The 25,368-nt window shown below is 42.0% G+C and overlaps 2 long non-coding RNA genes across 3 annotated transcripts; both read right to left on the reverse strand.

Moving 5' to 3' along the window:
- Window positions 1–8,782: 8,782 nt before the first annotated feature.
- Window positions 8,783–10,747, reverse strand: LOC145125570 (uncharacterized). Its single transcript, XR_013716051.1, has 3 exons — window positions 10,471–10,747; window positions 10,296–10,380; window positions 8,783–8,943 (listed from the first exon to the last, which is right to left on the reverse strand). It is a non-coding gene; the product is annotated as an uncharacterized LOC145125570 (long non-coding RNA).
- A 4,853-nt stretch (window positions 10,748–15,600) lies between these two features.
- LOC145125435 (uncharacterized) lies at window positions 15,601–19,026 on the reverse strand. 2 transcript variants are annotated; one of them, XR_013715995.1, is made up of 3 exons: window positions 18,733–19,026; window positions 18,558–18,642; window positions 15,601–16,158 (listed from the first exon to the last, which is right to left on the reverse strand). It is a non-coding gene; the product is annotated as an uncharacterized LOC145125435 (long non-coding RNA). The 2 variants fall into 2 exon arrangements; XR_013715994.1 differs by lacking the exon at window positions 15,601–16,158 and adding an exon at window positions 17,045–17,205 and having other exon boundaries at window positions 18,733–19,006.
- Between the last annotated feature and the right edge of the window lie 6,342 nt (window positions 19,027–25,368).

Consider the following 25,368-nt stretch of genomic DNA (forward strand, 5'->3'; position numbering starts at 1 on the left):
GTATGCGGTATATGTGGGATATGGCTTGGTTGTGGGACGAATTGGAGATATCGGGTAGAGCAGTGGGGAAAGGTACAGGTAGGTGTGGAAGGTAATATTGGGCCCGTACTACTGGAAGCACAGGACCTATACCCGAAGCACTGTTAGATCGGACGACTCCAAGGAGGACCGGTGTGGAAAGATCCCTTATATGGAAATCCTGATCATTGTAATTTATGGTATTTCAGTCCAGCATGGTGATGACACGATTTGGAGCAGGAGGATCAGGATCGGGGTCTGGATCCGGGGCGAGATCTGGAGACACTACTGATGTCATCGATGAGAGGCTGTGCGAACTCATTGCAGCCGAGGTTACCAGGGGTATTCTTGACGCGACCCCAGTCATTTTTGGGACGGTCAAGGAGGGTATTATGGAGATTATGGAGGAGAGACTCAGATCGTTCAGGACTGAGATTGTTGCGGGCCAGATTGGGGCCCAAACTCCCTCGTTTTGGGAGTTCAAGGCGTGTGGGGCGCCGGAGTTCTTCGGGGTCAGGGACCCCATTGTCAGCCGACGCTGGGTAGCGGACATCAAGAACGCCCAGCGCACGAGTTCCTGCCCTGATGCGGAAAAGGTTGGGTTTGCTTCTTGCATGATGAGGGATAGGGCCCGAGATTGGTGGGGCGAGGTTACTAGCCAGGTGGGGCCAGCCGGGGTGGCGGAGATGTCATGGGCCGAGTTTGTTCGGCGGTTTGATTTGGAGTTTGAACCACCTATTGAGGTGCAGCGCCTAGTGAGGGAGTTTCACGACTTGCAGCAGACCACCGAGACTGTGGCGGAGATCACCGCCAAGTTTCGGGAACGAGCCTTGTTGATCCCACAGTATGATACCGATGAGGAGATGAGGCGGACCCGATATCATTCCATGTTGAGGGATGATATTTGGGAGTTTGTGAGCTTTACGGGGTGCAAGACCCTGAATGAGATGGTGGAGAAGGCCCATGAGAGGGAGATGGAGTTGGATACCCGCATGAAGCGGAAGACTGATCAGGCGCAGGCAGCAGGAGGTCTGGCTAAGAAGCCTAAGACCTCTGATTCTTCGGGCAGGGGCCAACAGGGTCGGGGCCGGTGTGCCAAGTGCGGGAGGTTTCATAGTGGGGCGTGTCGGACAGCTGGGATATCGGGATGTTACTCTTGTGGTCAGCAGGGCCATGTGAGCAAGGATTCCCCCAAGAAGGGCCTGATATGTTTCCACTGCAACCAGATTGGCCATAAAAGGCCGATTGTCCGAGGTTGCAGGGAGGGGGAGGAGCAGTGATGGTGCCCGCGCCTGCCACAATGAGGATCATAGATGGCCGCCCTACTAAGGCGGATGCCCCAGCGGTGAAGAGCCGTGCTTTTCAGCTGACTACCGAGGAGGCTCGGGAAGCTCCGGACGTCGTGGCTGGTACGTATTTGTTATTCTCTATTCCTATTTACTTGTGTGACTTATGTGTACTATATGCTTGTATGAGGACCTTTTTGGTCAATGGTATGTCTGCTCATGTCCTATTTGATTCGGGTGCTACCCGATCATTTGTGTTGCTTGCACTTAGCAAGAAGTTCGGAGACGCGTCGGGGACCTTGGATTCCCCACTCGAGGTGGAGATTGCAGACGACCGCACCGTTAGTGTTGCGAGGGTATATCGGGACTGTGTACTGAATGTATTGGGCGAGAGGTTCTGTGTTGATCTAGTTCCGATACCATTGCGAGGGTTGAAAGTGATTGTCGGGATGGATTGGATGGGGGCCCACAGGGCCATGATTGATTGTGAGCGCCAGTTGGTCAGGGTTTGAACCCCAAATGGGGGAGAACTGGTTATTCAGGGTGAGAGGGCCTCGCAGGGACCGACCCTCTGTTCGGCAGCGAGGGCTAGGAGGTTTTTACAGCAGGGTTGCACGGGATTTCTGGCTTATGTCTCGGATACGAGGGTAGAGATCGTGACGGATGTGAGCAGTGTGCCGGTGGTACAAGATTTTCGGGACGTCTTCCCCGAATAATTACTAGGAGTGCCTCCGGAGAGGCAGGTGGAGTTTCGCATTGACTTGGTGCCGGGTGCCGCTCCGATAGAAAAGGCACCCTACCGGTTGGCACCTCCGGAGATGCAGGAGCTATCTACGCAGCTCCAGGAGCTGCTAGAACGAGGGTTCATTTGTCCGAGCAGTTCCCCGTGGGGAGTACCGATTCTTTTCGTGAAAAAGAAGGATGGATCGCACAGGATGTGCATCGATTATAGGGAGATGAATAAACTAACAGTGAAGAACCGTTATCCGTTGCCAAGAATCGATGATTTGTTCGATCAGCTGCAGGGTGCGTCATGGTTTTCTAAGATTGATCTTCGGTCGGGATACCATCAGATGAGGATTAGGGATGAAGATATACCGAAGACGGCTTTCAGGACTCGATACGGGCATTATGAGTTTGTGGTGATGTCGTTTGGGCTCACCAATGCCCCAACAACGTTCATGGATCTTATGAACAGGGTATGCAGACCGATGATGGATCGGTCGGTGATCGTTTTTATTGATGATATCCCGGTCTACTCTAAGACCAGGGAGCAGCACGAGCAACATTTGAGGGAGGTATTAGAGACCCTGAGGGCGGAGAAACTTTATGCGAAGTTCTCCAAGTGTGATTTATGGCTGCGGGAAGTACAATTTCTGGGGCATGTCATCAATCGGGAGGGTATTTCGGTTGATCCAACCAACGTTGAGGCTGTGATGCGGTGGGAAGTACCGAGGAATGCATCAGAGATTCGTTGTTTTTTGGGCTTAGCGGGCTACTATCGGAGATTTATCCGGGACTTCTCCAAGGTTGTCGTACCTCTGACCCGCTTGACCAAGAAAAACGTCACTTTTCGGTGGGGTGCGGATCAGCAGATGGCTTTTGAGACCCTGAGGCGGAGGTTATGCGAGGCTCCGATTCTAGTACTACCTGATGATGGGTTTTAGGTAAAACAAATAAACTAGAAAAACAATTCCTAAGTTCACATGCAACCTACTTTGGATCTATGTTTTATCTATTGAACATATAACTTTGAATTGTAAACAAGAACCCTAAGGAGAGAGGCTATTTTCGAAAATACCAATTAGGGTTTAAGAGTTACATACCTTTCAATTGTTATAGCAAACAATTGACAATCCTTTGATATTGGTCTTCTTGGAAGCTTAGCACCACAAATGTAATGCCTCTAATGGAATCACACCCAAGAGCTAGCAAGAAGGAAACTTATGAGGAGAGAGAGGCTAGGGTATGCAAAATTCGGCCTAGGGTTTCTTCCAAGGTAGGAGTGACCGAATTTTAGGAGCTGGGAGGCTCCTTATATAGCTGAGGGATCTAGGGTTTAGGGAAAACCCTAATACTCCTTTGCTTAGGGCCTAAGCTAACCCAAAGGCCTTATCCAAAGCCCATTGGACGAAATCCTTAGGGTTTCCCCTATAGATTTCGTCCACCTCCTTCCAAGGAGGTTCTGGAGCCTTCCACTCAACTATTAGATAACTGCAAACTAGTCCCTGCACTTTATAATTAATACTTTTAACCCCAAAATTAATTCTGATTAATTTATGGCTAACTATTAATTAAACATAATGATTTCTAATTAATATATTAATCTTTTAACATATTAATAAATCATTTATATTAATTTATTAATCTTATAAATTAATATCTCTCCTTTCATAATTTCCTTGTCTAGTTGCTAGGTTTGAGGGCAACCCAAAAGGACTGTGCTGCTATCAATTCAAGTACATACCAATTATAGTTATGGGCTTAGACACCTAATCGAACAGTCTCCCACTTGGATAAGTCTGTAACTATAATTGCTAGTATGCCTTCTAAATTTGACCAGCAAATTGTAGCTTCCAAAAGCTGTTGCTGAACTCTGACCCAGTCAGTTACGTGTCCTTAGATAAGTGATCATATAATCCTTCGTTCTGCAAGATATCCCCAGACATAAGACATGGAACGAAATCAACCTCTTTGTCCAGAATCTATGTTTCCCGATTTCTGATTTGTGATGATGTAGGACTTCTAATTGAACACATTAATTTAGTCCTGGCTGGGCCCAACACATAAGTCAACACCAAATCATCGAGGGGCCCACAGATATCGCTTTTCCGGTTAGGGCAAAAGGAACGAATAAACGTTGATTTATATGCTTGTATCTTTTACTCATCAAATTATACATGACAATACGTTTTATAACACCAAGTTACTGATGCGTTTTCGTATCACCAATGTATAACCGACTTTGTAAATTACAACTCATATATCTTCGTTTCAAGATTATAAGATATTATCGTCTCAGTATTACTCGTGATGAATTCCATGAAGTGATACTCTGAGCGAGGGTTTATCCAATACTCAAATCTCAATTTCTGAGTACTCATGAACATTGCAGCAATTCTATTGCCATGTCTATCCTTAGACAATCTACAATCCAATTCATGACAGTCTTAATTCACTACTTGCTTCCAAAAGTACGAGCGACGGTGGAGTTTGAATAATCTTATTATTCGGGAAGTAAAACATGCAAAATATGAAACATAATAATAAACAATCGACAAAAGGCAGTAACCAAACTTATAAATAATACTTTATTATTTAATCACCAAAAGTCAATTACATTTACTTTGTTACTAGTTTCAGAACAAAACTAATCTAACTACTAAAACTAATATCATCTTTCAGTCCTATGCTCCGAGCATGTTGAATATGCTTAGCCCTACTCAGACCCTTTGTGAGGGGGTCTGCTGGGTTATCTTCAGATGACACCCTCTTTACTACAAGATGGCCTTCTTCTACTCTATGTCTGATAAAATGGTACTTTCTGTCGATATGTCTGGTTTTACCATGATCTCTCGGTTCCTTTGTTAAGGCAACCGCTCCCTCATTATCGCAGAACAGTTCCATAGGCTCCTGGATGGTTGGAACAACTCCGAGATCTCCGATGAAGTTCCTTAACCAAGCTGCTTCTTTCGACGCTTCACTCGCTGCTATGTACTTTGATTCACAAGTAGAATCAGCCACCGTATCTTGCTTGGAACTTTTCCAAGTAACCGCTCCTCCATTCAGTAAAAATACCCAGCCAGATTGAGAACGGAAGTTATCTCTATCCATTTGAAAACTGGCATCACTGTAACCATCTACTCTCAAAGTATCATTGCCACCAAGCACAAGGACCCAGTCCTTTGTCCTTCGCAAATACTTGAGTATATTCTTAACCGCTATCCAATGAGCTCTACTCGGGTTTCCCTGATAGCGACTGACCATGCTCAAAGCAAATGCCACATCAGGGCGAGTACATGTCATAGCGTACATGATCGATCCGACAGCGGAAGCATAAGGTACACGACTCATGTCTGCTATTTCCTCATCTGTACTCAGGCATTGAGTCTTACTCAATTTGGTATTGCTCTGGATAGGTAGCTCTCCCTTCTTGGAATTTTCCATACTAAACCTCTTTAGTACCTTATCCAAGTATGTGCTCTGACTAATTCCAATTAGTCTCTTCTTTCTATCTCTCAATATTCTAATCCCAAGAATATAGGCAGCTTCTCCAAGGTCTTTCATGGCAAAACACTTTCCAAGCCAAGACTTAACATCTTTCAAGGTTGGAACGTCGTTACCAATGAGTAATATGTCATCGACATATAACACCAGAAAAGTTACTATACTCCCACTAGCCTTGATATACACACAAAACTCATCTTCACTTCTAGAGATACCAAACTCTTTGACTTTCTCATGGAAGCAAAGATTCCAGCTGCGAGATGCTTGTTTCAATCCATAAATGGATTTCTCAAGCTTGCACACTCTATTAGGAAACTTTGCATCAACAAAACCCTCTGGCTGATTCATGTAAACATCCTCAACCAACTTCCTGTTAAGGAAAGCAGTCTTGACATCCATGTGCTAGATTTCATAGTCATGAAAGGCAGCTATGGCGAGCAATATCCTAATGGATTTAATCTTGGCTACTGGCGAAAAGGTCTCATCATAGTCAACCCCTGGGGTTTGAGTGAAACCTTTTGCAACCAGTCGAGCCTTGAATGTGTGCACATTTCCATCCATGTCTGTCTTCTTCTCGAAGATCCATTTGCACCCAACTGTCTTACGACCTGGTGCACTTTCAACCAAATTCCAAACTTGGTTGTCATACATGGACTTAATCTCGCTTTCCATTGCCTCTTTCCACTTGGAAGCCTCTGGGCCTGCCATTGCTTCCTTATAAGTAACTGGTTCATCTAAATTTACCAGTGCCCTATCACTGATGAATGTGTCGCCATCTGAAGTAATATGAAAACCATACAACTCAGGTGGCACACTCACCCTAGTGGATCTTCGAAGAGGTAACGAGTTATCAACTGGTTCAACAGGAACTGTTTCCTCTGGTTGAGTGCTAGTGTCATCTAAGGTTCCTTCATTGGCCAACTCTTGAATTTCTTCAAGGTCTATGGTGCTCCCACTGTCCTCTTTGAATATGAGCTCTCTTTCTAGAAAGACTCCTCTTCGTGCTACAAAGACCACGTTTTCACTAGGTCTGTAGAACAAATATCCAAAAGACTGCTTTGGGTAACCAATGAAAACACATTTCTCACTTCTAGCTGCTAGCTTGTCGTGAGTCTCCCGTCTTACGAAAGCTTCACAACCCCAGACTTTAATATGTGCTAACGAGGGAACTTTCCCCGTCCACATTTCGTGAGGTGTTTTGGCAACCTTCTTTGTAGGGACAAGATTGAGGATGTGGGCGGCTCTCTCTAATGCATACCCCCAGAAGTAAATAGGAAGCGAAGCACGACTCATCATAGAACGAACCATGTCTAACAAGGTTCGATTACGCCTCTCAGCTACACCCTTTAAATGTGGTGTCCTAGGAGGAGTTAATTGTGAGACTATCCCACATTCTTTCAGATAGTCGTTGAACTCGATACTAAGATACTCCCCGCCTCTATCAGATCTAAGTACCTTTATCTTCCTGCCCAATTGATTTTCGACCTCATGCTTAAACTCTTTGAACTTTTCAAAGGTTTCTGACTTATGTTTGATTAAGTAGATATAGCCATATCTGCTATAATCATCAGTGAAAGTCACATAGAACCGATTAGCATCCCTTGTAGTTGATCTGAAGGGCCCACACACATCTGTGTGTATGAGATCCAACAGACTTTCACCTCTTTCACAAGACCCTGTGAATGGTGATTTTGTCATCTTTCCCAAAAGACAAGATTCACACATATCATCTGATTTTAGGTCAAATGATTCCAACACTCCATCCTTTTGGAGTTGGGCTGTGGGTTTCTTGTTAATGTGTCCAAGACGACAGTGCCACAAGCATGCCTTGTCTACACTATTAGACAAGTCAATATTAAATACACTATTTCCTAAGCTATCAACACAAGTCACTGTTTCATACACACCATCACAAGGTAAAGCTTCAAATACAAAAACACCATTCTTATAAACAGAAATTGAACCATTCAAATCATTAAAAGAATATTTAAAACCTTGTATGAACAATGCATGAAATGAAATAATGTTTCTCATCATCTCAGACGAATAGCAACAATTTAATAAATCTAATCTAACATCATTACTAAGCAAAAGTTGATAAACTCCGATCTTGGTCACTGGTGAAGACTTCTTGTTTCCCATGATCAAGTTTATCCTTCCTCGCTCTATCTCCTCACTTTCTTTTAGCCCCTGTAAATCAGAACAGATGTGAAAACCACATCCTGTATCAAGGACCTATGAACGAGAAGATAATGAGTTATTAGAAGAAATAGTGTAAATACCTGCTGAAGATGGCTTCACTTTGCCATCTTTGATATCCTGCAGATATTTTGGGCAGCTTCTCTTCCAGTGCCCTTTGTCATTGCAATAAAAGCAATCTGCATATTTTGGATCAGAAACATGGGGAATGGTAGCATTGGGCTTAGCCTTTGGGCCGTTACTAGATGACCCAGCTTGAGCCTTGTTCTTCCAGTTTTGCTTAGGAGGACCTTTCCTCTTTTTCCCCTTTCCCTGTCCAATAGCCAAGACAGAGGCACTTGCAGGAGTGGAGGCTATACTTTTACCCTTCATCCATGCTTCAGCTGTCTGCAACAAGTTGTACAATTGGGCCAGTGTCTGCTCAGTGTTGTTCAAATGGTAAGTTAGAATAAACTGACCATAACAATCAGGTAATGAGTTCAAGACCATGTCAATGGACAATTCCTCATCAAAGTGAATGTTGAGCTTGACCAAACGCTCTATGTAGCGTTGCATTCTTTGCACATGAGACACAACCGACTCCCCTTCTTTCATCTTGCAAGCCATGAGTGACTTGACTACTTCAAACTTTTCTTGACGAGCTCGCTTATGGTACTTTTCCATAAGGTCCTTGTTCATCTCAAAGGGCCAGTAGTCCTCATAGTACCTCTGCAGTTCTGGGGACATGGTTGCGACCATGATGCATGCCACTTTGGTGGCATCATCATAATGTTTCTTGTAGGCAGCATATTCTTTAGGAATAGCTTTAGACTCATCAAGCTCTTTGAGCTCCTTTTCAAGGACATATTCTTTGTCCTCAAAACGAAGCGCCATCTTGATGTTGCGCATCCAATCGTTATAGTTAGAGCCATCCATAACGACTTTGGAGCAAATGTTGAGCAAAGAGAAGTTGTGGTTGGAGGATGATGTCACACCCCCAAACCAAGGATGGCGGAAACGTCCGGGGGTGGAGGACTTCATGTATAGTATCATAACAGCAATTGTAATAGTAATTCAAGCAAACACAACCAACATATATATAATTGAAAAAATATTACATCATTGTATGAATTACATGTTTACGAATCAATTACAATATGTTGATAAAATATGAAATAGTAGACGCCTTAGCGTCCCATCCTCAAAAGCACTTGATTACCTGTTTAATGATTTCCTGAGAATACAAGTTGTTTGAAAAAGTGTCAACACAAAGGTTGGTGAGTTCATAAGCTTTTCATTTGTAAAAGTAGTATTTGTGTTAGAAAAATCCAATATTTTCCTTAATGTGTAAATGTAGTCTTAAAACCCAAAGACCGAAATGTACAAGTAATTTGTCATATTTATAGTAAAACAATGCAATTTTAAATCGACATAAAATCGTTAAATTTTAATGAAGTTCCCGTAAATTCCAATGTTTGTTAATACTTTATGTGAGTTTATTATAACCATACTATGACCAAGGTTGCCTAAAACGACGTTCTTCAGGCGTCGGAAATGTTATGACATTTGTCACCCCAGACCTATCGGTCTAACTGTTGCATGCAGTTTAGGTGTGGGTTTGTCAAACCCAATATAGATCTATACACAAGTATCACGCTCTCCCTCAAGGAGACTCTGGTTACAATACAGGACTTAATGGTAATTTGAAGTAATTGTCTCACAAAGTCATTAACGGAATTTCGTGTTATGAAAACTTGGTACCGTATGGCCGTACCTTGCTTAATGAAAATATCCTTTGTATAAATGTACCCTTTTTAAATGTATGTGTTATGTAATGTATCATAAACTATACCTATTATAGTTTATCAACCAAGGGTAGTACGTGGTAATGTATGCAAACTATATTCAAAATAGTTTATTTAATGTTTGAATGTATCGATTGTACTTTGATTATAATCACTTGTTATTCTTTATATTTTATATGACCAAATCCATTTGTAAACTGATGTGTGTCTAAATATTAAGATAAAATGTCATATATTGCAGTAACATATAGTCACATAAAGATATACACCTTGCTCAACATGTTACAAGATGAAATGAAATTAACAGCAACTTTTCGTTAAAAACAGTTTCTGTTACCGTTCTTAGAAAATTTATAGAAAAATCATCACAGCTCTAAATCCAAATCCGCAAATTTTGAGAGTTTGGAATATGAGTCTAGTTTGTTCGTGAATTTTATCATGATTTTTAGTGATCTCTAACAGAGGTGAAAATGTTCATAATCACAGACTGGTCGGGGTTTGCCTCTGAAATGACAGACAGTTTTGTAAAAATCACCATTAATTGTAGAAAAATCATTTGGAGGTGTGCAAGTAGTCATTTTAAAGCTAAGAGTTTGAACTACTTGCATCTGAAACAGTTTTGAAAACTAAAATTTTTAAGTTAGCCAAAACAGTCCGTGATTAACGTCCATCTTTTCTGATGCAATCTGTTAGAAAAAGTTTAATTGTGTTCTTGATGATTTTACTTGTATTCCCCCCTTAAAACTTAAGAAAAACATGTAAATGTATGGTATGAACTCACTTTATGTGGTTTCAGTGGATGAAAGTGAGAGAGAGGAAGTGTTCAACTCAAGAACACTAAGAAGATGTCTTGATGATTCGAAAATCTAACACCGAATAAGATGGAACTTGTGTAAGATATCAATGATTTGAGTAGAATGGAGTTTAATAATTATGTGAATGATGAAGATACTTACTAATTGAAGCAAGAAATCCCTGGAGAAAGCCTTGAAGTTCTTGAAGTTGAGAGAAAAGATGAGAGAATTTTGGAGAGTGTTCTTGGTTGCTAAGTGTAGAATGAAAGAGTTTTTATGGAGGATGAGGAGAGAGGATCAATCCTCCAGCTCTTAGAACGTGGGAAGAGCTGGAGATTGGTTGTAAAGGTCCACTAAGGAGACAAGGAGTAGTGGGAAAGAGTGGATGATCATAGAGTGAGGTGGTGGTGGCTTGCTTTTGTCATAAAATAAGGAAAAGCAAATATTCCCTCAATAATTAGTCCAACCACCAATTCTTTTAATACATTTTTATAAAAACCCTGGAGATTTATATATTTTGGGGCCTTAGTTTATAAAATAAAGTTTTGGGTGAAAATCCCACGTTAAAATAATGAAAAACGGAGTTAAAACGAAGTCGTAGTCGAAAAACCGGAAAAATTATGACACGCAAACATGCATGTCGTCTTCTTTTATGACAGGGGCTTCCTTGATACTCATTGCGTGTCCTAAACACGCGAGTCGTAAGTTTACGACAGACAAATGTGTGTCGTCTTCCTTTATGACAGGGACTTCGGTCCTGAAGCTTCAGTTTTGGGTCCTTAAGCCTATTTTACCCGTTTTTACCCCGTTTCAAGTGGTTTTTGACCCAGTTAAGGGTCGGGATGGCCCGAATGATTACAAAAAATTAAAGGAACTTTTGAGAGAGATTTGGGAGAGATTTTAATAGAGAGAGGTTGAGTGAAAGAGATTGTGAGAGGTTTCGTTTGTGATCTTTTTGAGTGTCCGGCTTCGCAACGAAAGGTCCATAAACCCCGTTAAGCCATGATTTAGTGTCTTACACAATCCCGATGATTGTGCAATAGTGTTTTATCGCTTTGGTCTGTTGTTTAGCATTGTTAAGGCTAAGGAAAATCAAACACATGAACTTTCCAAATGATGATTTCTCATTAAAATAGCGAATTGTATAGTGATTACATAACGTAAACCCTAGCATACAAGGGTTATTGGAGTTGACCGGTTTGACTTGTTGACTTTGAATTGACCGAAATTTGACGGTTGTCACATCATCCCCCCGTTAGAAGGAATTTCGTCCCGAAATTTTCATTTTGACTGGGATTTCAAGAGTTTGGGAAGAGATGTGGATACTTTTGTTTCATCTGATCCTCGCGTTCCCAGGTGAATTCGGGTCCTCGTTTAGCGTTCCAACGTACCTTCACAATGGGAATACGACTTTGTTTCGTTCGTTTGATTTCCCGGTCCATGATCTCCACAGGTTCTTCCACGAAGTTGAGGCTCTCATTGATCTCGATTTCCTCGAGTGGAATAATGAGAGTCTCATCGGATAGGCACTTTTTCAAGTTCGAGACGTGGAAGGTAGGATGCACATTACTAAGTTTGCGGGGTAGATTGAGTTTGTAAGCTACGGGGCCGATTCTAGCGAGAATCTCAAAAGGTCCTATGTATCTTGGATTCAGCTTCCCACGCTTTCCGAAGCGTATCAAGCCTTTCCAGGGTGAGACTTTCAAAAGGACTCGGTCTCCCACCTGGAATTCCAAGGGTTTCCTCCGCTTGTCCGCGTAGCTTTTCTGTCGGTCTCTTGAGGCTTTAAGTCGTGCTCGGATTTGTACGATCTTTTCGGTGGTTTCGCGGATGATTTCTGGACCGGTGAGAGTGCTATTAGAGACTTGCCCTCTAGCTAGCTGTGTATCCCCCACCTCAGCCCAACACAGGGGTGATCTGCATTTGCGACCGTAAAGAGCTTCGAATGGAGCGACTTTGATGCTAGTATGATAGCTGTTATTGTAGGAGAATTCGATAAGCGGTAGATGGGTATCCCATGCTTTACCGAAGTCTATCACACAAGCTCTTAACATGTCTTCCAACGTTTGAATGGTTCGCTCGCTCTGTCCGTCGGTTTGTGGGTGGTAGGCCGTACTCATGTCAAGCCTAGTTCCCAATGATTTTTGTAGAGACTGCCAAAACCGTGAGGTAAATCTACTATCTCTATCGGAGATAATGGATATCGGCACACCATGGAGTCGTACAATCTCTCTGATGTACGTTCTAGTCAGCTTCTCCATCTTGTCGGTTTCTTTTATTGGAAGAAAGTGTGCTGATTTGGTCAATCTGTCTACAATTACCCATATTGTGTCAAGACCGCCCGATGTCTTAGGCAGCTTGGTTATGAAGTCCATTGTTATTCGTTCCCACTTCCACTCAGGTATATCCGGCTGTTGTAATAGCCCGGATGGTTTCTGGTATTCGGTTTTGACCTTAGCGCAAGTCAGGCACTTGCTCACATAGGTAGCAATCTCAGCTTTCATGTTCGGCCACCAGTATAATTTCTTGAGGTCCAGATACATCTTATCCGACCCGGGATGGATGGAGTATCGAGTCTTGTGTGCTTCATTCATGACGACATCTCGGAGTCCACCGAACTTCGGTGTCCAAATCCGGTTCATGATATAACGTGCTCCATCCTCCTTGACTTCTAAGTTTTTATCCATTCCCCTTAATGTCTCTCCTGCCACCTTTTCTGGTTTCAAAGCTTCCAGTTGAGCTTCCTTGATTTGTATGGTCAGGTGGGAATGGATTGTCATTGTTAAGGATTTTACTCGGCGGCCCGAGTACTCCTTCCTGCTTAGAGCATCGGCCACTACATTGGCCTTGCCCGGATGATAACGAATTTCGCACTCGTAGTCATTCAGCAACTCCACCCATCTCCTCTGTCGCATGTTGAGCTCTTTCTGATTGAGGATATGCTGAAGACTTTTGTGATCAGTGAAGATAGTGCATTTCGTGCCGTAGAGGTAGTGTCTCCAGATCTTCAAAGCGAATACCACTGCTCCTAATTCCAGGTCGTGCGTAGTATAATTAACCTCGTGCGTCTTAAGCTGTCTCGATGCATACGCGATAACCTTCCCTCTCTGCATGAGCACACATCCGAGGCCTTGATTCGAAGCATCACAGTACACTACGAAGTCCTCGGTTCCCTCTGGGAGAGACAAGATCGGTGCGCTGCATAGGGCTTGTTTTAACGTTTGGAAAGCAGTTTCTTGTTTATTTTCCCACTTGAATATCACACCTTTCTGCGTCAAAGTGGTGAGTGGTTTCGCAATCTTGGAGAAGTTTTGTATAAATCTTCGATAGTAGCCAGCAAGCCCAAGGAATTGTCGAATTTCGGTTGGCGTCTTGGGTGCTGACCAATTCTCGATTGCCTTGATCTTGGAGGGATCCACATGTATGCCTTTCTCACTTACCACATGTCCAAGGAAATCCACTTCTCTAATCCAGAATTCACACTTAGAGAACTTAGCATAAAGCTTCTCCGCTCTTAGCGTCTCTAGCACTTGGCGTAGATGTAGGCGATGCTCCTCCTCGCTTCGCGAGTAGATCAAGATATCGTCGATGAATACGATTACAAACTTGTCTAGGTAGGGTCGACACACTCTATTCATTAGGTCCATGAATACCGCAGGTGCGTTTGTTAAACCGAAGGACATCACCACAAACTCGTAGTGTCCATAGCGAGTTCTGAATGCAGTTTTGGGAATATCTTCTTCTTGAACTCGTAGTTGATGGTAGCCTGACCTTAGGTCGATCTTTGAGAAGAAATTTGCTCCTTGGAGTTGGTCGAAAAGGTCGTCGATTCGGGGCAGAGGATATCGGTTTTTGATGGTGAGCTTGTTTAGTTCCCGATAATCGATGCACATGCGAAAGGATCCGTCCTTCTTCTTTACAAAAAGGACTGGTGCTCCCCAAGGTGAGAAGCTTGGTCTGATGAACCCTTTGTTCAAAAGCTCGGTTAATTGACTGGACAACTCCTGCATTTCTGATGGTGCGAGGCGGCATGGAGCTCTGGCTACGGGGGTAGCTCCGGGTATTAAGTCAATTCTGAAATCGACTTGTCGTGCGAGTGGTACACCAGGAAGATCCTCTGGGAACACATCCGGGAAGTTACACACTTCGGGGATGTCCTTGATGTCTTTCACGTCTTGTTTCTTGTCTACTATGTGGGCTAAGAAGGCGTGGTACTCCTTCCGGAGATACTTTTGGGCTTTGATGCATGAGATGATTTGTAAATTCACACTAGGTTTGTCACCATAGATAAGAAGGGTTTCGTCATTTGGTAGATTGAGGCGAACGGCCCTTTCGTAACATAGAATGTCGGCACGGTGAGGAACTAACCAATCCATCCCGATGATTACGTCGAAGCTTTTTATGGTGACTGGCATCAGGTCAATTTTAAATGTATGGTTGTCTAGAGTGAGATTACATTCTGAGTATATATCGCTAGTGCTTTCTACTTTCCCATTTGCCATTTCTACTACATAAGTATCCTTTAGTGATTGGGGATTTTGTTCAAGTAAATGTTTATATTGGTGGCTCACGAAACTCCTCTCCGCTCCACTATCGAATAGTACGCATGCATAAGAGTTATTGAGGAGAAACGTACCGGTAACCACCGTGGGATCCTCGACTGCTTCCCCGTGTCCTATTGCCAGGACTCTTCCTACTCCACCAGCATTAGGGGCTTGTGCTTTGGGGCAGTCTCTTTTGAAGTGACCTGCGTCTCCACAGTTGTAGCAGGTCCGGGTTGCCCCCGTACTGGCGACTTGGTTGATTGGTTGAGCCGGCGCTTTACAGAAACGAGCAGTGTGCCCCTTCCTGTCGCAGTTGTTACAGTGCATCTCCCTACAAGCACCATTGTGGTGAAAGTTGCACTTGTTGCACTTAGGTAGTTTTCCCGCATATGGCTTCGGTGGTGCTGGAGTGGTAGCAGTAGTGGCAGCATTAGTGGCAGCATGGACAGCAACAATTTGTTGCTTCTTAGCGGGGTCCTGTGCTGGTTGGCTCTTCTTTTCGTTCCAGAACTTCCTTTTGTTGTTTCCCCCTTTTGATTTATCAGTGGTGGTGGTTGTAGTATTATGACCGGCTCGGTGGTCAACAAGTTGTTGTGCCAGCTCCCTGGCACTGTCAAAAGTAGTTGGCCTTGAAGCCAGGACACTACTTTGCACGTGGAGAGACAGTCCCCAAAGGTATCGCTCCACCTTTTTCTCCTCCGGAGTAACCATTGTTGGGCAGAGGAGAGCCAATTCATTGAATCGGGTGGTGTAGGTTTCAAGGTCAGAGCCCGTCATCCTGAGGTTCCAGAGTTCTTGTTCCAGCTTTTGAATTTCACCTCTCGGGCAGTACTCCTTCATCATCAACGTTTTTAGTTCTGCCCAGGTTATGGAGCTAGCCACTTCGAGAGTAAGTGACTTAACCCGGCAGTTCCACCAAGTAAGGGCCCGGCCGGTGAAGGTTAAGGTTGCGAACTTAACCTTGCTCGCTTCGGGGCAGGAGCACACCTGAAAGACTACTTCGGTCTTTTCAAACCATTGCATCAACGTGATGACTCCCCCGCTTCCATTGAAGTTGTCGGGTTTGCCATTTGTGAAGTCCTTGTATGAACACTCTTTTGCACGCCACGTACTGTCTCCGTGGATAGAGTGTGTAGCTCCCGATCCCGAACCACCAGCTCCGTTGGTCCCTATATGTGACATTGCGGCCGCTACGGCTGCTGTTACTGCAGCCTGGAACATCACGGGATCAAACTGTGGAGGCGGCGGCGGAGGAGGTGTTGCTGTGTTGCTGGAAGGTCTTGGTCTTCTTCTTGGCGGCATGGTTCTGTCATAAGTCGTAAACCAATGTACTTTTAGTAAAAGTGTATTTATAGGGAGAGAAATCTTTTATACATAAAGTATATTATTACGTTGTTTTCCGGTATGTTTACGATACATACGATTTTATACTTTTTATTGACCCAATACATTGGGTTATGAGGTAAAATGAAAGTATAAAATATTTTTATTATAGTAACACAAAATACTCCTATAGTATTTGTAAATGTTTAGTTTTGAGTTTTTAAAGCATTTAGTTACTTTATAATATTCATCATACTTTTAATGAGAATTTATAAGTCCTTGTCTTACCCGTTCGGCTAACGACCCTCCACCGATCAAGGAAGCGGTGGGTGAGAGTGGACACCCATTAAGTTGCCATTTTATAGGCAACAACCTTATACCCCCCTTATAGACCGGCTTCGTGAATGAGGCGTACTAGCGGTAAGACGAGTTTGTTAGATTTGTTGTCCATCCTGACCATCCCCCGGTATATGCAAGTCAATTCCCGGACAGATATAGTTGATCAGGCTATATCCTTCCCAGACTTGATTTACATATACCAAGGCATACCCATAATGTACAACTCCTCTTCTTTTATTTTATGTTGTTGTAGTTATGACACTATGTGAGCATGTATGCATGTATTTATACTTTTTAATAAAAAGAATCATTTATTTTCTAAAAGTATATTTATTTGAAAAATGCACAAATCAGAGACTATTAGTCCCAATTGTGTTTATAGTTTGTATATCTTATGTGGTTTGATATACTTAATTCACTATAAACTGCGCACTGATACCAATCTGTCACACCCCCAAACCAAGGATGGCGGAAACGTCCGGGGGTGGAGGACTTCATGTATAGTATCATAACAGCAATTGTAATAGTAATTCAAGCAAACACAACCAACATATATATAATTGAAAAAATATTACATCATTGTATGAATTACATGTTTACGAATCAATTACAATATGTTGATAAAATATGAAATAGTAGACGCCTTAGCGTCCCATCCTCAAAAGCACTTGATTACCTGTTTAATGATTTCCTGAGAATACAAGTTGTTTGAAAAAGTGTCAACACAAAGGTTGGTGAGTTCATAAGCTTTTCATTTGTAAAAGTAGTATTTGTGTTAGAAAAATCCAATATTTTCCTTAATGTGTAAATGTAGTCTTAAAACCCAAAGACCGAAATGTACAAGTAATTTGTCATATTTATAGTAAAACAATGCAATTTTAAATCGACATAAAATCGTTAAATTTTAATGAAGTTCCCGTAAATTCCAATGTTTGTTAATACTTTATGTGAGTTTATTATAACCATACTATGACCAAGGTTGCCTAAAACGACGTTCTTCAGGCGTCGGAAATGTTATGACATTTGTCACCCCAGACCTATCGGTCTAACTGTTGCATGCAGTTTAGGTGTGGGTTTGTCAAACCCAATATAGATCTATACACAAGTATCACGCTCTCCCTCAAGGAGACTCTGGTTACAATACAGGACTTAATGGTAATTTGAAGTAATTGTCTCACAAAGTCATTAACGGAATTTCGTGTTATGAAAACTTGGTACCGTATGGCCGTACCTTGCTTAATGAAAATATCCTTTGTATAAATGTACCCTTTTTAAATGTATGTGTTATGTAATGTATCATAAACTATACCTATTATAGTTTATCAACCAAGGGTAGTACGTGGTAATGTATGCAAACTATATTCAAAATAGTTTATTTAATGTTTGAATGTATCGATTGTACTTTGATTATAATCACTTGTTATTCTTTATATTTTATATGACCAAATCCATTTGTAAACTGATGTGTGTCTAAATATTAAGATAAAATGTCATATATTGCAGTAACATATAGTCACATAAAGATATACACCTTGCTCAACATGTTACAAGATGAAATGAAATTAACAGCAACTTTTCGTTAAAAACAGTTTCTGTTACCGTTCTTAGAAAATTTATAGAAAAATCATCACAGCTCTAAATCCAAATCCGCAAATTTTGAGAGTTTGGAATATGAGTCTAGTTTGTTCGTGAATTTTATCATGATTTTTAGTGATCTCTAACAGAGGTGAAAATGTTCATAATCACAGACTGGTCGGGGTTTGCCTCTGAAATGACAGGCAGTTTTGTAAAAATCACCATTAATTGTAGAAAAATCATTTGGAGGTGTGCAAGTAGTCATTTTAAAGCTAAGAGTTTGAACTACTTGCATCTGAAACAGTTTTGAAAACTAAAATTTTTAAGTTAGCCAAAACAGTCCGTGATTAACGTCCATCTTTTCTGATGCAATCTGTTAGAAAAAGTTTAATTGTGTTCTTGATGATTTTACTTGTATTCCCCCCTTAAAACTTAAGAAAAACATGTAAATGTATGGTATGAACTCACTTTATGTGGTTTCAGTGGATGAAAGTGAGAGAGAGGAAGTGTTCAACTCAAGAACACTAAGAAGATGTCTTGATGATTCGAAAATCTAACACCGAATAAGATGGAACTTGTGTAAGATATCAATGATTTGAGTAGAATGGAGTTTAATAATTATGTGAATGATGAAGATACTTACTAATTGAAGCAAGAAATCCCTGGAGAAAGCCTTGAAGTTCTTGAAGTTGAGAGAAAAGATGAGAGAATTTTGGAGAGTGTTCTTGGTTGCTAAGTGTAGAATGAAAGAGTTTTTATGGAGGATGAGGAGAGAGGATCAATCCTCCAGCTCTTAGAACGTGGGAAGAGCTGGAGATTGGTTGTAAAGGTCCACTAAGGAGACAAGGAGTAGTGGGAAAGAGTGGATGATCATAGAGTGAGGTGGTGGTGGCTTGCTTTTGTCATAAAATAAGGAAAAGCAAATATTCCCTCAATAATTAGTCCAACCACCAATTCTTTTAATACATTTTTATAAAAACCCTGGAGATTTATATATTTTGGGGCCTTAGTTTATAAAATAAAGTTTTGGGTGAAAATCCCACGTTAAAATAATGAAAAACGGAGTTAAAACGAAGTCGTAGTCGAAAAACCGGAAAAATTATGACACGCAAACATGCATGTCGTCTTCTTTTATGACAGGGGCTTCCTTGATACTCATTGCGTGTCCTAAACACGCGAGTCGTAAGTTTACGACAGACAAATGTGTGTCGTCTTCCTTTATGACAGGGACTTCGGTCCTGAAGCTTCAGTTTTGGGTCCTTAAGCCTATTTTACCCGTTTTTACCCCGTTTCAAGTGGTTTTTGACCCAGTTAAGGGTCGGGATGGCCCGAATGATTACAAAAAATTAAAGGAACTTTTGAGAGAGATTTGGGAGAGATTTGGGAGAGATTTTAATAGAGAGAGGTTGAGTGAAAGAGATTGTGAGAGGTTTCGTTTGTGATCTTTTTGAGTGTCCGGCTTCGCAACGAAAGGTCCATAAACCCCGTTAAGCCATGATTTAGTGTCTTACACAATCCCGATGATTGTGCAATAGTGTTTTATCGCTTTGGTTTGTTGTTTAGCATTGTTAAGGCTAAGGAAAATCAAACACATGAACTTTCCAAATGATGATTTCTCATTAAAATAGCGAATTGTATAGTGATTACATAACGTAAACCCTAGCATACAAGGGTTATTGGAGTTGACCGGTTTGACTTGTTGACTTTGAATTGACCGAAATTTGACGGTTGTCACAGATGATGAAGCAGAAGTGTTTCCAGGAGTAGACATCTGAAAAGAAAGAAAGTTTTAGTTAGATCTCAAGATACCTCAATATAATAACCCAAAGATATAATATTAAGGTTAGGAACCAACTATGAAGATTCACAACTTAGAAATGGGATGCCGAGATCCAAGTGTAAATTTCATAAAGGTAGGTGAATGATGATTCACCAATTCCACCATTAGACGAAATAAACGAAGTGAAATTCCTAATTCTTTTGAGATACATTGAAACTATTCAATGGCATGTTTTAATCTCAGATTATGCTCTTCTATTTGTGACTGGGATGCCGAGGATCACAAACAAGATGTGAATAACCATGCAAATGTGCTTGGTAACCTCATTGTCTTTATCATTAACTATTGATGTGCTGGTAAACCACACACGCTCCATCAAAATGACAATTATGAGATACCCATTACTACTCTTTATTAGTGCATTTTAGTGTGTTGGTTAACCACACACGCTCCACTAACGACCAATAAAGCATAATGTGCAATTTCATGGATTAACATACTTTTCACATTTTTCCTAAAGTAACTAGAGTTGGGATTTTGTAAAATAATGTTCTAGTACTTTCTTTAATAACATTATACTTTTAATGAGATGTAGTTGTCCTATCAAACCCGTTCTGCTAACGACCCTCCACTAATCAAGGAAGCGGTGGGTGAGAGTGGACACCCATTTAACTACCATTTTATAGGCAGTTTCATTATACCTCCCTTATAGACTAGCTTCGTGAATGAGGCATACTAGCGATTTGACTGACCATATTCTTATACATATATAATATTAAACTTTTAATTATAATACATATATAAGGTGTGTTTTAAACTTTTTAAAACGTTAAGGTTTATATATAAATTTCGAAAAATTAAACTATTAATTTAAATTTAAAATAAACCAAATAACTAGATTTAATAATTATCTATTAATTAACTTTTAATTAATCTATTAAATCTTGTAAGGATTATCTAATCAAATTAAACAATTAATTTAATCCTAATCCTTATCCCTCTAGATTTCGAAAATTAGGGTAAAGGATAATTTCCTTATTTTTCTCAATTATCCAATTAGGCAATAATTATCCAAAATAAGATAAAACCCTAAAATAACAAGCAAATTTCGAAATTCAAGGGAGGAGGCTAGAGTTTTCCAAAACCCTAACCCTAATTTCGATTAGGGTTCATGGAGGCTAGGGTTTTTCGAAAAACCCTTTGAACCAAAAACCCTAAAAATGAAAATTTTGGCCTTTAGGGTTTAATGGCTATAAACCCTAATTTGCAATTCAACTATTATAGCAATTCAATTTAAAACAAACAATGGCTCTGATACCACTGATGGGTTTTAGGTAAAACAAATAAACTAGAAAAACAATTCCTAAGTTCACATGCAACCTACTTTGGATCTATGTTTTATCTATTAAACATATAACTTTGAATTGTAAACAAGAACCCTAAGGAGAGAGGCTATTTTCGAAAATACCAATTAGGGTTTAAGAGTTACATACCTTTCAATTGTTATAGCAAACAATTGACAATCCTTTGATATTGATCTTCTTGGAAGCTTAGCACCACAAATGTAATGCCTCTAATGGAATCACACCCAAGAGCTAGCAAGAAGGAAACTTATGAGGAGAGAGAGGCTAGGGTATAAAAAATTCGGCCTAGGGTTTCTTCCAAGGTAGGAGTGACCGAATTTTAGGAGCTGGGAGGCTCCTTATATAGCTGAGGGATCTAGGGTTTAGGGAAAACCCTAATACTCCTTTGCTTAGGGCCTAAGCTAACCCAAAGGCCTTATCCAAAACCCCTTGGACGAAATCCTTAGGATTTCCCTTATAGATTTCGTCCACCTCCTTCCAAGGAGGTTCTGGAGCTTTCCACTCAACTATTAGATAACTGCAAACTAGTCCCTGCACTTTATAATTAATACTTTTAACCCCAAAATTAATTCTGATTAATTTCTGGCTAAATATTAATTAAACATAATGATTTCTAATTAATATATTAATCTTTTAACATATTAATAAATCATTTATATTAATTTATTAATCTTATAAATTAATATCTCTCCTTTCATAATTTCCTTGTCTAGTTGTTAGGTTTGAGGGCAACCCAAAAGGACTGTGCTGCTATCAATTCAAGTACATACCAATTATAGTTATGGGCTTAGACACCTAATCCAACACCTGAGGGGTTAGAGGATTTGGTGGTGTATTGCAATGCGTCGATCTCAGGGTTAGGCGCGGTACTGATGCAGAGGGGGCATGTGATAGCTTACGCCTCGAGGCAGTTGAAGCCTCATGACCTGGAATTGGGGGTAGTGGTGTTTTCCCTCAAGATTTGGAGGCACTATTTATATGGAGTGCGGTTCACTATCTATACCGATCACAAGAGTCTGAAGTATTTGATGGATCAGCAGAACCTCAACATGCGACAGAGGAGGTGGCTGGATGTGCTGAAGGATTATGATTGCGAGATTCTATACCACCCAGGGAAGGCCAACGTGGTGGCCGATGCATTGAGCTGCAAGACGGCGGGGTCCCCGACTAGGGACATTTGTATGAGGATGACTGTGATTTCTCCTTTGTTGGATATGATCAGGGAGGCCCAGGTCGAGGGGACGAAGAAAGAGAACTGGAAGATAGAGAAAATACGGGGGCAGAATCCTTTGTTTGTTAAGGATAGCCACAGACTTTTGACACAGTGTGGTCGAGTATGGGTACCAGTGACAGGGGGAGTGAGGCAGAGGCTACTAGAGGAAGCGCACAAGTCCAAGTTCTCTATACACCTAGGGGCTACGAAAATGTATAGAGACTTGAGGCTGAGTTATTGGTGGCCCTGCATGAAGCGGGAGATCGCCTGGTTCGTGGAGGGGTGCTTGACCTGCAAAAAGGTCAAGGCCGAGCATCAGGGGCCTCATGGCAAGGTTCAACCACTACCCATTCCCATGTGGAAGTGGGAAGAGATCACCATGGATTTCATCACGAAGTTGCCTAGAACGGCAAGGGGAGTGGACGCTATATGGGTTATCATAGACAGACTGACAAAGAGTGCCCACTTTATTTCGATTTCCGAGAAGTTGGCAGATATTTATGTGTGTGAGGTAGTGACTAGACACGGGGTGCCCGTGTCTGTGGTCTCCGACAGGGATGTCCGGTTTACTTCCAGGTTTTGGAAGAAGTTCCACGAGGAGCTGGGCACTTAGCTACATTTTAGTACGGCGTACCATCTTCAGACTGACGGTCAGAGTGAGAGGACGATCCAGACACTAGAGGACATGCTTCGTGCATGCGTGCTGGATTTTGGAGGGAGTTTGGACACATACCTCCCACTGGTAGAGTTCTCATATAATAATAGTTATCATGCCAGTATTGACCGAGTTCCATTCGAGATGTTATATGGTCGGAGGTGCAGGACCCCGGTGTGTTGGGACGAGTTTGGGCACCGGGTCATGGGGAGCACTGAGGTAGTGCTCAAGACTACCAGGCTGATTCAGCAGGTGTGCGACCGATTGCGAGTCGCGCAGAGCCGCCATAAAAGTTATGATGAACGACGACGTTCGGATCTCGAGTTTCAGGTGGGGGATTTTGTTTTACTGAAGGTGTCGCCCTGGAAGGGGATTATCAGGTTTCGGAAGAGGGGTAAGTTGGGGCCTCGGTTCATAGGCCCGTTCAGGATTTCGGCCCGAGTGGGCAAGATGGCATATCGTTTGGAGCTGCCGGAGGAGCTTAGTCAGATTCACAACACCTTCCACGTGTCTCAGCTTCAGAAGTGTGTTGCAGACGAATCCGCAGTCGTCTCCTTGGATGACATTCAGGTGGATGGGAGCCTGAATTATGTCGAGAAGTCGGTCGCCATCTTAAATAGGAAGATGAAGGGCCTTCGACGCAAAGAAGTGAAGCTGGTAAAGGTGCAATGGCAGCACCGGAAGGGCTCTGAATGGACTTGGGAGCCGGAGGAGGAGATGCGGGAGCATTTCCCTGAACTGTTTACAGTTGCGGACTTCAAGGACGAAGTCTAGTTCAACTGGGGGAGAGTTGTAACACCCAAAAACCTGGTATGTCTTGAAACCCTCAAGAATTCATATTTTTTCATATTTGGTCCCTTGAGTACGCTGGGCGTACCTATGGGTACGCTTAGCGTACTCTGCCTGAGTGATCGCGGAGGAGCCTAACGTACGCTGGGCGTACGTGAGGGTACGCCGGGCGTACACATCAGAGGGTCAAAACCCTAAATCCCGGACTTGTTCCCTATTTAAACGTCTCTTGGCCTCTTGGACCAAACCCTATCAGTATCTTTAGCCCCATTTCGTCTTCCTTCAGCTGAGTTAGTGTGTGAGTGAAATTTGGAGCCTAAGAAGAGGGTTTTGGTGGTCATTTTGGAATCTTTCAAGAAGGAGAGTTGTCAAGCAAACTTGGATCAGTTGGGTGCTTCAAGAGTCTGCTGTTGGGTCATCTTACAAGGCTTATGGAGGTTAAAAGCTTGTACCTTTCCATTTAAATCGTTAGATCTAGCTAGGGTTTTCTAGTTTGGTCCCTTTGTTGGACTTTAGACCTCTTTTGGCGAGTTAAGCAACTCCATGAGAGGAGAATGGCAGATCTAAGGTCCCTTGGTCGTTTTGAAGTATAAAAATGGAGTCTTGGTGGAAGTATTGGTCTCATGCATGGGTTAGGGATCTTGGAAAGGTCTTAATGAAGGTTTTGGGTGTATGTGAGGCATGCAAAGGCATAAAGTTGGCAACTTTATGCCTTAGGACGTGTTAATCAACTCAGATCTGGCTTTTGGACGTAAAGGAATCGAGTATTAAGCACTTAATGGAGAAAGTGCTTAATCTGGAAGAACGTTGGGCGTACTCAATGTATACTGCGCGTAGTACTTAAGACCCCCGTACGCTGCGCGTACCAGAGCGGTACGCCGAGCGTACGCACTGCAGATTAGGTCGGATCTGTTTTGGGCCTCATTTGATTATTGGGCATGGTGGTATTCTGAGAATTATGGTTCATATCATCTATTATGGGCCATGGACATATTGATTGGGCCTTATTAGGCCAAGATGCCCATTAGGGATTTTGGACTTGAACTTTGGGCCCATTTGCAAGGGATGGATAATTGGGCCTTAGGGAAGGGTTTGGAGTTTGGGTTTCCTTTGACTAATTAAAGTCCTGACATTGTTTAATATTATTATTCAGCACGGGAGGTTACAGACCATTAGGAGAACAACTTTTGTATTCAGCAGGCAGAGGTGAGTCTTCTCACCATACCCATGGGTCTAAGGCACCAAGGCCGGCCCATTATGTAATTATTATTTATGTATTGGTCATTCTGTGATTTGATATGATATGTGATGGCATGTTTTGGATGTAAGACCATGTCGGGTAGCCCATGGCAGTCCTAGGTAAAGACCATGTGGGGGAGCCCATGGCATTGGATGTAAGACCATGTGGGGTAGCCCATGGCAGTCCTAGGTAAAGACCATGTGGGGTAGCCCAATGCATTCTTACATGTTTTATGTAT

The sequence above is a fragment of the Lactuca virosa genome, chromosome 7 (assembly GCF_052849685.1).
Source record: "Lactuca virosa cultivar CGN04683 chromosome 7, Lactuca_virosa_CGN04683_v6, whole genome shotgun sequence".
Classification (NCBI taxonomy): Eukaryota; Viridiplantae; Streptophyta; class Magnoliopsida; order Asterales; family Asteraceae; genus Lactuca; species Lactuca virosa.